Here is a 10380-nt window from a genome sequence, read left to right as displayed (position 1 = left end):
CAAGCGTAAAATATAGTGTATTATGGAGATTTGTATCAAATCACCACTATTATACTTAGCCCCACGGTGGGCGCCAAACTGTTTAACCTTCAAATGGATAATAATTAAATTTATACGCGATTTTAAGGATATGTGGATTGATTCAACACAAATAATCAAGAATGTTAGATAAACGAGTTAAAGACAAAATAAATAATCAAACCAATTGTAGTGTTATGGCCTGGCTCGAACTTAGGTTGAACAGTGGTTTTGCCCTCGATCGGACCCTTGGTCCGAAGCCAATTGTGAATGAAGAACAACAATAAAGCAAGAACTTTTTAATAGCTAGGAAGTAGAAAAATGAATTTATATTGAGTTGGTTTACGTGTTACAATGTGTCATATCAAAGAAAAAACTTTCCATTTATATTGTAGGGGAGTTTCATACCTAGTACAAGTCTAGAAAAGGTAAAAATCTTCCTCTCTCGTTAATTACTGATTCGTAACAGTTATCGAGCGAGATCCGCGCTGTGATATCCGGTCGATTGCGGATATCACGGCCCTGTATCTGTCGCTTATAACCGTATATTGTATTTTTCGAAGTCTCAGAAATCGTACTGAGATCGTAGTGCGTCATTTTATCAGGTCCGATGGTGAGCACTCTGTTCACTTTTTATGGGCCTCGATCCAAAGAGTTCTCAGCTTCGATTTCGATCTCATATATTCAGGCTCTTACTTTGTTTGATTTACCGGGAAATCGGGGTGTGCATTATCCCTGATTTCACCCAAATACTTTGATACAATTGTAAATAACATCTTGTTTGGATGATTGTTACATATTGTTTCATAATATATCATATCGTATTGTATTATATCGTACTATATCGTTTGATGATGATTAATACAATATTCGAATAGATTATAATCTCTTCGTTTTAATTTATGTGAACCTATTTGACTGGGCCTGAAGTTTATAAGAAAAAGAGAGAAGACTTTTGAACTTGTGGTGTAAAATAAGGCACATATATTTTGTATGACTATAAATCATTGCATAAAGGTAAATTATTTCTAAATATGAAAATGAGTCATTCTTTTTAGTACGGACTAAAAAAAAAAATAGATTCACATTGATTAAAACGGAGGGAACATCATTTACAGTCATTTCATACTATCATACACAAGCAAAATGAATAATAAACTTATAATATTATAAAAAAGATAAAATATTACATAATAAAATTATTATGTAAAAAAATAAAACAAAATTATTTTATTATAAGAAAAGGCAAGATGAAAAAAATAGCGACAAGACCACACAAATTAATCGTTACATACTTTTTGTTGTTATATAACAATAAATTTAATACGGTATAATAAAATTTAGAAAAAATACTCAAATAACATTGTATTTAAAGCAACAATACGGCCCAATAGAGTAGATAACAATAATTGCATTTTGATTGAGTTATTGATATAAGGAAAAGAAAAGTAAGTAAGGTAAACAAAAAATTCTTCTTTTTCTTCGAACCCACCCAATCAAAAATCCTCCTTTTCTCAAACGAGAATCGAAAGAACCATATTTTCATATAATATCTTAATTGAATCTTTATATCATAAATAAATTAAGTTGAATTCTATATCTACACGTACCAAAAAGTCACAAAATCTTAGTACCTTTCACCATCTGCTTTTCCTCGAGAATGTGAGACTGTTCACCCTCAATAATCGTATTGTTCTCTCTTTTCATTAATTGTATAGTTTTCTCTAAACGAAGAATTTCTAGGGAGTCCTCCCAATCAGCTAAAGGCGCAATAGCTTTTGATTTTGAATGGTCTACTCAATGCTAGATGCAGAGGCACATACTAGATCGATATAAAAATCACGAGGTGTCCCGTAATAAAATCAATTGTTGCTGATATCTTCTTCTCAGTTCCCTCTTCCATATCCAAACCAGCTGTAACCAAAAACAATAAAACTCGTAGCCTCATAAGCCGAAAAAGACTTGATTATGTAGTCTCGCTAACCATGAGTTAATTTATATTCCTATAAAAGAATGCATGTTCTATGAACTTCTGAAATACAAGTATAATGCTGAAAATGAAAGCGTACGTCGCATCTAAAAATGCACGTATTGTGGTCTCCTAGAGTAACATATTTTCTAAAATGGGAAATAAAATAAAAAATAATTAAATGCATGTGCTGCGGATTCAGACGAATAACACCTAGTGAAGTAGTTGAAACGAAAAGAAATAAGAAACAGAAGCCGCGTTGCAGCTGACCCAAAACAACGATTCAACTAAAAAAACTCCCAAAGTCAACTGTACAAAAGTAATCAAACTATTCCAATCTAATCATAAAAGGAAAACAAAAAAGAGAACAAGAAAATTGAGTCCTAAAACAGAATTACTAATCCCTGATCATGTCCATATTTTGGACTCTTGTGTTCGAATTAGAGTCTAAATCTGAAAACACATTTGTATGAGTTAAGATCTCCTCGGAGTCCCTTTGACCATAAGTTCGAATTAGAATCTGAACCTTATTATCTTCATCCACAGGCATTTTATACCTACAAATTGGACACGACCCATTAATCTTTAACCACTTGTCAACACAATCCACATGATACTTATGTTTACATGGCATCTCCTTAGCTTCTCCATCAACTTCAAATTCTAACAAACAAATAGCACACTCAACTCCTTCTTCCACAATTTTGACTGCTGGCATAGAATCTATTGATTCTTTCGAAGCAGGTAATGGACCTTCTTTTGATAGAAGGTTGTCTAGATTAAGAGAACCTTCAATAAATGTTACTGATCCCATTCTTGAATTGACTAATACCAAAACATCACGTTGATTTTCTGATGGATTGAGAATGAATTGGAGAAGTAAAGCTCTAGCACCTATTGCACTGAGTTCTAGAGATGGAATATTTGATGAAGCCATTAGAGAATTTAGCTGATTGTGCTTTTGATCGAGGGGAGAAAGAGAGGAAATTGAGGGAGAAATCTTTTTGGGAAGAAGGTGTTTATTAGGAAGTGTAGTTGGCGGTAGGAAAGTTGTAGAAGGGTGTAGAAATATATATCGGATTTGTACAGAGGGAATTTTATAGAACAATTTGCACCGACTATTATGTCAAACTTTGTCAACTCTACGTAGCAATACCAAAAAGAATTGTCGTGTCTTGAACTTTATCCAACCATTGACATGTCAGGGGTCCGTGTATTAGATAACATTAGCATAATTGAAATTCTACATAAAATAACACATTATTTGGTCGACGAATAACTAAAATAATCGTCGTATAATTAAAACAACATTTAATTAGTGGCATTAGGTATTAATTAATACGAAACAAAGTATAAAATAACAATGCATATATTAATAATACGATAATTATAATATTTATCTTAAAAAATACAATTAAAAGAAGTTCATGTATAACTGTTCATCAAGGATATCGCCATCATGGACGGTATAAATGCCGTGTAGAGGCTAACGGGACGGATTACTACCTTAAGCCGATTCATTTCGAGGTCATCAGGTCGAAGTCATAGATTTTTCTCTCTACCTAAAAAGAAGAACGACTTCACTTGGACCCCGGGCTGCCAATAGGCATTAGAGGAATTGAAGCGATACCTATCAAGCCTACCACTGCTTCACACTCCGAAGGCAGACTAGAAACTTTGCTTATACTTGGTAGTATCGGAAATCACAGTAAGTGGTGTCCTAATTCGAGAAGAGCAAGGTATGTAATTTCCCGTTTATTATGTAAGTCGAACCTTAGGGGAAGCAGAAACTAGATATCCACACTTAGAGAAATTGTCACTTGCATTAATAAGCGCCTCTAGAAAGTTAAGACCATACTTTCAATGTCACCCCATATGCGTATTAACCATATACCCACTTCGTAATATTTGTACAAGCCCGAACTATCAGGCCGATTGGCCAAATGGGTCGTCTAACTCAGTGTGTATGATATCGAATATCAACCCCGGACGTCCATCAACTCTCAAATTTTAGCGAACTTCGTGGACAATTTCACGCCAACGCTCGTACCTTAAGTCGAAAAGGAACTCTTGTTGAAATCGGGTACATCATCGGGGGTATGGACCCTTTTTACAGAAGGGGCTTCGAACGCAAAGGGGTCCGGGATAGGCATGGTTTTAAAGCCTCCTACGGGTTGCACTATTAGGCAAACTATCAAAGTTACTAGGTTGACTAACAACGAGGTCGAGTATGAGGCCATGATTGCAGGTCTGGAGTTAGCTAAAAGCTTAGGAGCATAAGTCATTGAATCCAAGTGTGATTCTTTACTGATGGTAAATCAAGTAAACAAAACCTTCGAAGTTCGAGAGGATAGAATGCAAAGGTATTTGGACAAACTACAGGTAACTTTGCACCGTTTCTGAGAATGGACTTTACAGCATGTACCTCAAGAACAAAACAGTGAGGCCGATGCACTTGAAAATTTGGGATCATCGGTCAAGGAAGATGAGATTTTCTCGGGGACTGTCGTTCAACTCTCGAGATCCGTGATTGAGGAAGGTCATACCGAGATAAATTCTACAAGCTTAACCTGGAATTGGAGGAATAAGTATATTGAATACTTGGAGAACGGAAAGCTCCCATCGGACCCTAAATATTCAAGGGCCCGACAAACCAAAGCTGCTCGATTCACGTTGACTGCAGATGGAACATTATACCGAAGGACATTCGATGGACCATTGGCAGTATGCTTAGGTCCAGGAGACACCGACTACATCTTACGTGAGATTCATGAGGGTACTTGTGGAAATCATTCTGGAGCCGATTCATTAGTCCAAAAATCAATCAGAGCAGGATAATATTGGAAGGATATGGACAAAGATGCAAAGGAGTTTGTTCGAAATTGTGACAAATGTCAAAGGTTTGCACCGATGATCCATCAGCCCGGAGAGCAACTTCACTCACTCCTATACCCATGGCCATTCATGAAATGGGGACGTCAGCCCCGGGTAAAACTAAATTCATTTTATTCATGACTGACTATTTCTCTAAATGGGTTGAAGCACAGACATTCGAGAAAGTAAGAGAGAAAGAGGTTATAGACTTCATCTAAGAACATATCGTATATCGATTTGGGATACCCGACGAAATAGTGTGGTACATTCGGAAATAATTTATCGGCAGCAAAGTGACGAAATTCCCCGAAGACCACAAAATAAAAAGGATATTATCGACACCGTATCACCCTAATGGGAACGGACAGGCCGAATCGACGAACAAGACTATCATTCAAAACCTAAAGAAAAGGTTGAACGACGCTAAGAGAAATCCTACCCGAAGTTCTTTGGGCATATAGAACAACATCAAAATCCAGTACAGGGGCAACCCCGTTCTCCTTAGTATATGGCTCTGAAGCCTTGATTCCAGTTGAAGTCGGGGAACCAGTGCAAGGTTTCGATATATAACAGAAAAATCAAATCACGAGGCTATGAATACTTGCCTCGAATTATAGAAAGGAAATCGAGAAGCTGCTCTCATCCAATTGGCCGCACAAAAGCAGCGGATCAAAAGATACTATAATCAAAGAACCAATCTTCGCCATTTTAAAATCGGGGACTTAGTGCTAAGGAAAGTCACCCTCAGCACCCGAAATCCAAATAAAGGAAAACTGGGTCCAAACTAGGAAGGACCGTATTAGATACTCGAAAACGTCGGTAAAGGATCCTACAAGCTCGATATTATAGACGGTAAACAACTACCAAGCAATTGGAACGTTTCACACCTAAAACGATACTACTGCTAAGGTACGACCCTCCCTTGCTCGTTTATATTTTGAAACTAACCCTTGGAGGAGTTCAATAAGGAATGAGAATGGATCATTCAACACGAAGCCTTAGGTCTGAAAGCACGTGTTGCACTCTTTTTTTCTTAGACCGGTTTTTGTCCCAAATGGGTTTTTCGGCAAGGTGTTTAATGAGGCAACCATTGATCGTGCTAACTTAGAATAATTCAACAGTATCCGAGGCCACTTTACAATCAACCTCAAATACTGGTGGGGAATTACCCTCAAATATATCATGTTCGATGCAAGAAAGATGTTCGATTATCAAGTTCGATGCAAGAAAGTTACTTCATAACAACAGGGTTCCGATAGAAAAATTGTAAGAGCCAAATGGTCAAAACGAACCATGCTCGTGTAGATTGCTCGATCCCTGGTACAAAATACAAACACATGTATAACGAAATGAAAAGAAACTTCTTTGCCCATATCTCATGTCTCCCAACTCATCCTCTATTATGCAAATAGGCTCGAGGGCCGACCATTACCCCACAAATCGGGGACTGCCACTCGACTAATAAAGCCTACGGGCTAGTTTACTTCGATTTGAGCAAGAACTCACTCGACTACTAAGACTACAGACTACTCTTATTGTGAGTTCGAGAAATAACTCACTCAACTACTAAGCCTATGGGCTACTCTTATTTTGAGTACGAGAAATTACTCACTCAGCCATTAAGCCTACGAGCTACATTACTTCGAGTTCGAGCAAGCACTCACTCGACTACCAAGCCTACGGGCTACTCTTATTTTGAGTTCGAGAAATTACTTACTCAACCACTAAGACTACGAGCTACTCTTATTTTGAGTTCGAGAAATCACTCACTCAACCGTTAAGCCTATGGGCTACTCTTATTTTGAGTTCGAGAAATCACTCACTCAACCATTAAAGCCGATGGGCTACATTACTTAGAGTTCGAGCAAGCACTCACTCAACCACTAAGCCTATGGGCTACCCCTATTGTGAGTTCGAGAAATCAGTCACTCAACCACTAAGCCTACGGGCTACATTACTTCGAGTTCGAGCAAACACTCACTCAACTACTAAGCCTACGGGCTACATTACTTCGAGTTCGAGCAAACACTCACTCCACCGTTAAGTCTACGGGATACTCTTATTTTGAGTTCGAGAAATCACTAACTTAACCATTAAGCCTACGGGCTACATTACTTCGAGTTCGAGCAAGCACTCACTCGACTACTAAGCCTACGGGCTACTCTTATTTTGAATTCGAGAAATTACTCACTCAACCACTAAGCCTACGGGCTACTCCTATTGTGAGTTCGAGAAATCACTCACTCAACCACTAAGCCTACGGTCTATATTACTTCGAGTTCGCGCAAAGACTCACTCAACTACTAAGCCTACGGGCTACTCTTATTTTGAGTTCGAGAAATCGCTCACTGAACCATTTCGCCTACGGGCTACATTACTTCGAGTTCGAGCAAAGACTCACTGGTTGAGTTCGAAAAGTACACATTCTTCTATTCGGGGACTCACCCGTGCGTGCCTAAAAAACCTAAGGGTTTTGTTCTAAGTCCGAACTAGTGTTTACTCGATTACAGAGGCTGCAGCAACAGAATTTTCACAAGGCAAAAACACAAAGCACATTTGAACATAAAACTGAGAAGACATCTAAAAGACGTTTTTCTATTATATATTGACAGAAAAGGTTATGTATAAAGGGACCGATCAAGGTCTTACAAAAAGGGAAACTAAGTCCTAACTACGGTCGGTTTCAACCTCTTCTTCGGGAGCAACTAAGGTCTAGTATTTTTTACCGCAGAGAAGCTTCAGAGCGTTACTCTCCTCCGAGACCTTTAGGAGCTCGGTTTCACACTGGCTCGAAGCTTGGCAAAGGCCTACACAAAAAGGGAAAACACAAGTTAGCTTGGTGAAGGCCTGCACAAGCTTAGCGAAGGCATACACAACAGATTCTTACCCGAGATAAGAGACGTTTGGCCTCTTCCAAAAGAATCGAAGCGTCACTAATATCAGTGGCATCATCGACTCCAGTAAATCAGTCCCAAAAGGGATCCCCTACACTAGATCATCCACCTATATCAGCGGTCTTCAACTCTCGAGCTTCCCTTAGCGCCTCATCAAAAAAGGGCGGAAGAGAAGGTAAGTGACCTACTGTCATGGCCCTGAGCAAGTCGCTCGGGATGCTCTGATCAATCTTCGGGGTCTCAGAACTGGCCCTTTCTGGTGTAGCTATAGATGGCCGAGTAACGATCTCGACCTCTGGTAATTCGGGATCCCCACCCGATTTATTTTCGGAAGCCTCCTCAACTCAAGGCTTGATTTTAACAGCCGTTGTCGGCTCAGAAGTTTGGAGACTTCGACGGTTGTCCTAGGTCGGACCGTCAGTGCCGAAGCATTTTTCTCTTATTCCTCTTATTCGTCTCTCAATTTTTGGACCGACTCCATCGTGAGAGCGATTATTTTTCTCCTCACCCTTCGAGGTTTGGGCTTGGGGCCCTCGGACTGCGATGTAATTTTCCTCTCCTTGTCTTCCCCCAGCTTCAGAACCGGGGACTTGGTTCCTTCCTGGCCACTTAAAGACCTCAAAATGGCATCCTTAGTCAGGCCTGCATAAAAGAAAATTAGTGACGAATGAAGTATAAAAAGTGTTTCAAAACATGAAAAAGGAGATCCTTACCGTGATTCTTGGCTTCCCATCTGCCCTTTGCCAAATCACGCCATGCGCGTTCGGCATAAGTGGAAGTCAAGGCTAACTTCCGAACCCAATCTTCGAGGTCAGGTATCACTTGAGGCATCCAAGGAACAATTGCATGTCGATAGGGGATATCAGGCGAAGTCGAAGAAGGTACGGAGAATAAAGTTTAAAAAGATCACTTACGATAGAAGTTCAACTTCTCAGGGAACGACATCTTCTCCTCCGGGATAATGTCATGGGTCCTTACCCTTACAAAATGGCTCATCCAACCCCGATCCTTATCCTCGTCGATGCTTGAGGTCAAGGCCTTTGTTGCCCGGCATTGGAGCCTGATTAGTCCTCAATAGATTCGAGGCCGGTACAACCTCATGAGGTGATTTAGAGTAAACTCTAGCCCCTCGGCCTTGCTAGAGAAGAAGCGCAACATAATTACTATGCGCCATAGAGAGGGGTGGATTTGGCCGAGGGTGACCCGATATTTTTTGCAAAAATCAATAATTACTGGGTCGAAGGAACTCAATGTGAAGGGATAAGTGTAAACACTTAGGATCCCCCCTCCCCCCCCCACATAAATGGTGATGCTCTCTTCAGGAGCAGGAATTTGCACTACGACCTTGGGACCCCAGTTGCAGTCCCTCTTCACAGCCTCGAGATGGCTTTTTGTTATCGAGCACATGTACATCGACAGATGCTCACATCGGCCCTGGATCAACGAAGGATTTTCGAACTTGAACACGGGCCAGGAACATACTCGTGGGGAAGCGCCTCCACCGGCGCCTTGCCGCCGGACGACCGGGAAGAGGAGCAAGAAGCTTTTTCCTTATGCGGAACGGTTTTTGAAGTTTTCGCCATTTGTATAAGTAAAGAAGAGCGAAGGAAGATATAAAAAACTGGTGGTTTTAGTGCTAACGAAGATGGCTCTACAGGCGGCGAAAAGGAGGAGACGAAAAAAGTAAGAAGATTTTGAGGTTTGATTAGAGCAAAAGTAGAGTTTGATTCAATGAAGGAGTGAGTATTTATAGGCTCACGGCGACGGTTCGGTGGTGCTACTGGCCGACCACTAACCGACACGCATTTAATGCCTTGGTAAACTGAACCGACTGGACAGCTATCACGTACGTCATTATGAGGCTCGATACAAACGTCAGTGCGTATCCAATTGAGCTGTTGGGAAATCATATCGTTTCTTGCATCATCCTTCCCGAGAAACGAGGGGACTATCTGTATACGATCGAAACTGATCTCGGTCTTCGTATGACTGATCGAGACGGTATCCGAAGAAGGCACAAACGAGCTTTGAATTTCAAGGACAGGTCAAATACTGAGCTCGAAGTCATATTGGACTCGGGTTCGAATCAAATTATGATGAGATGTGATGGAATCGAGCTTAAGGGTCAGAAGCCAACCAATACCGAACCCAAGTCATTACCGGACCTCGAGTCGGCATCAATCTCAAACCCGCATCGAGCTCCAAAACTAGATACCGACCAATATCAACCAATACCGACTCCAATCTAGATCGAGCTAATAGACAAGAGTCGTTGCAGCCGCACTAAGGGAGAGAATCTCGACGAAAATTAGGGAAAAACTAACTTATCACTATGTATTTTTAATTATATCTAAAATAGGACCCCCCCACTATAAAAATAATGGTTATATTTCTGTAAAAGGACAAGTTTGGCATACATTGCAACTCAGATATCATGCATTCCTATATTGAAGGATTATCCTTTTTTAGATTCATAGATTGATTCATCTTGCTTAATCCATAAATCATCCTCTTTTCAACTTTGCGTATTTTTCATTCTTTACCGTCAATATTCGATATTTCTATTTATTCATACGATTTGTGTCAAGTTATACCACATACCCTTAGAACTACGTACAAATTCAA

Source organism: Nicotiana tabacum, chromosome 14 (genome assembly GCF_000715075.1).
Source record: "Nicotiana tabacum cultivar K326 chromosome 14, ASM71507v2, whole genome shotgun sequence".
Classification (NCBI taxonomy): Eukaryota; Viridiplantae; Streptophyta; class Magnoliopsida; order Solanales; family Solanaceae; genus Nicotiana; species Nicotiana tabacum.
This window is presented reverse-complemented; position numbering follows the sequence as displayed.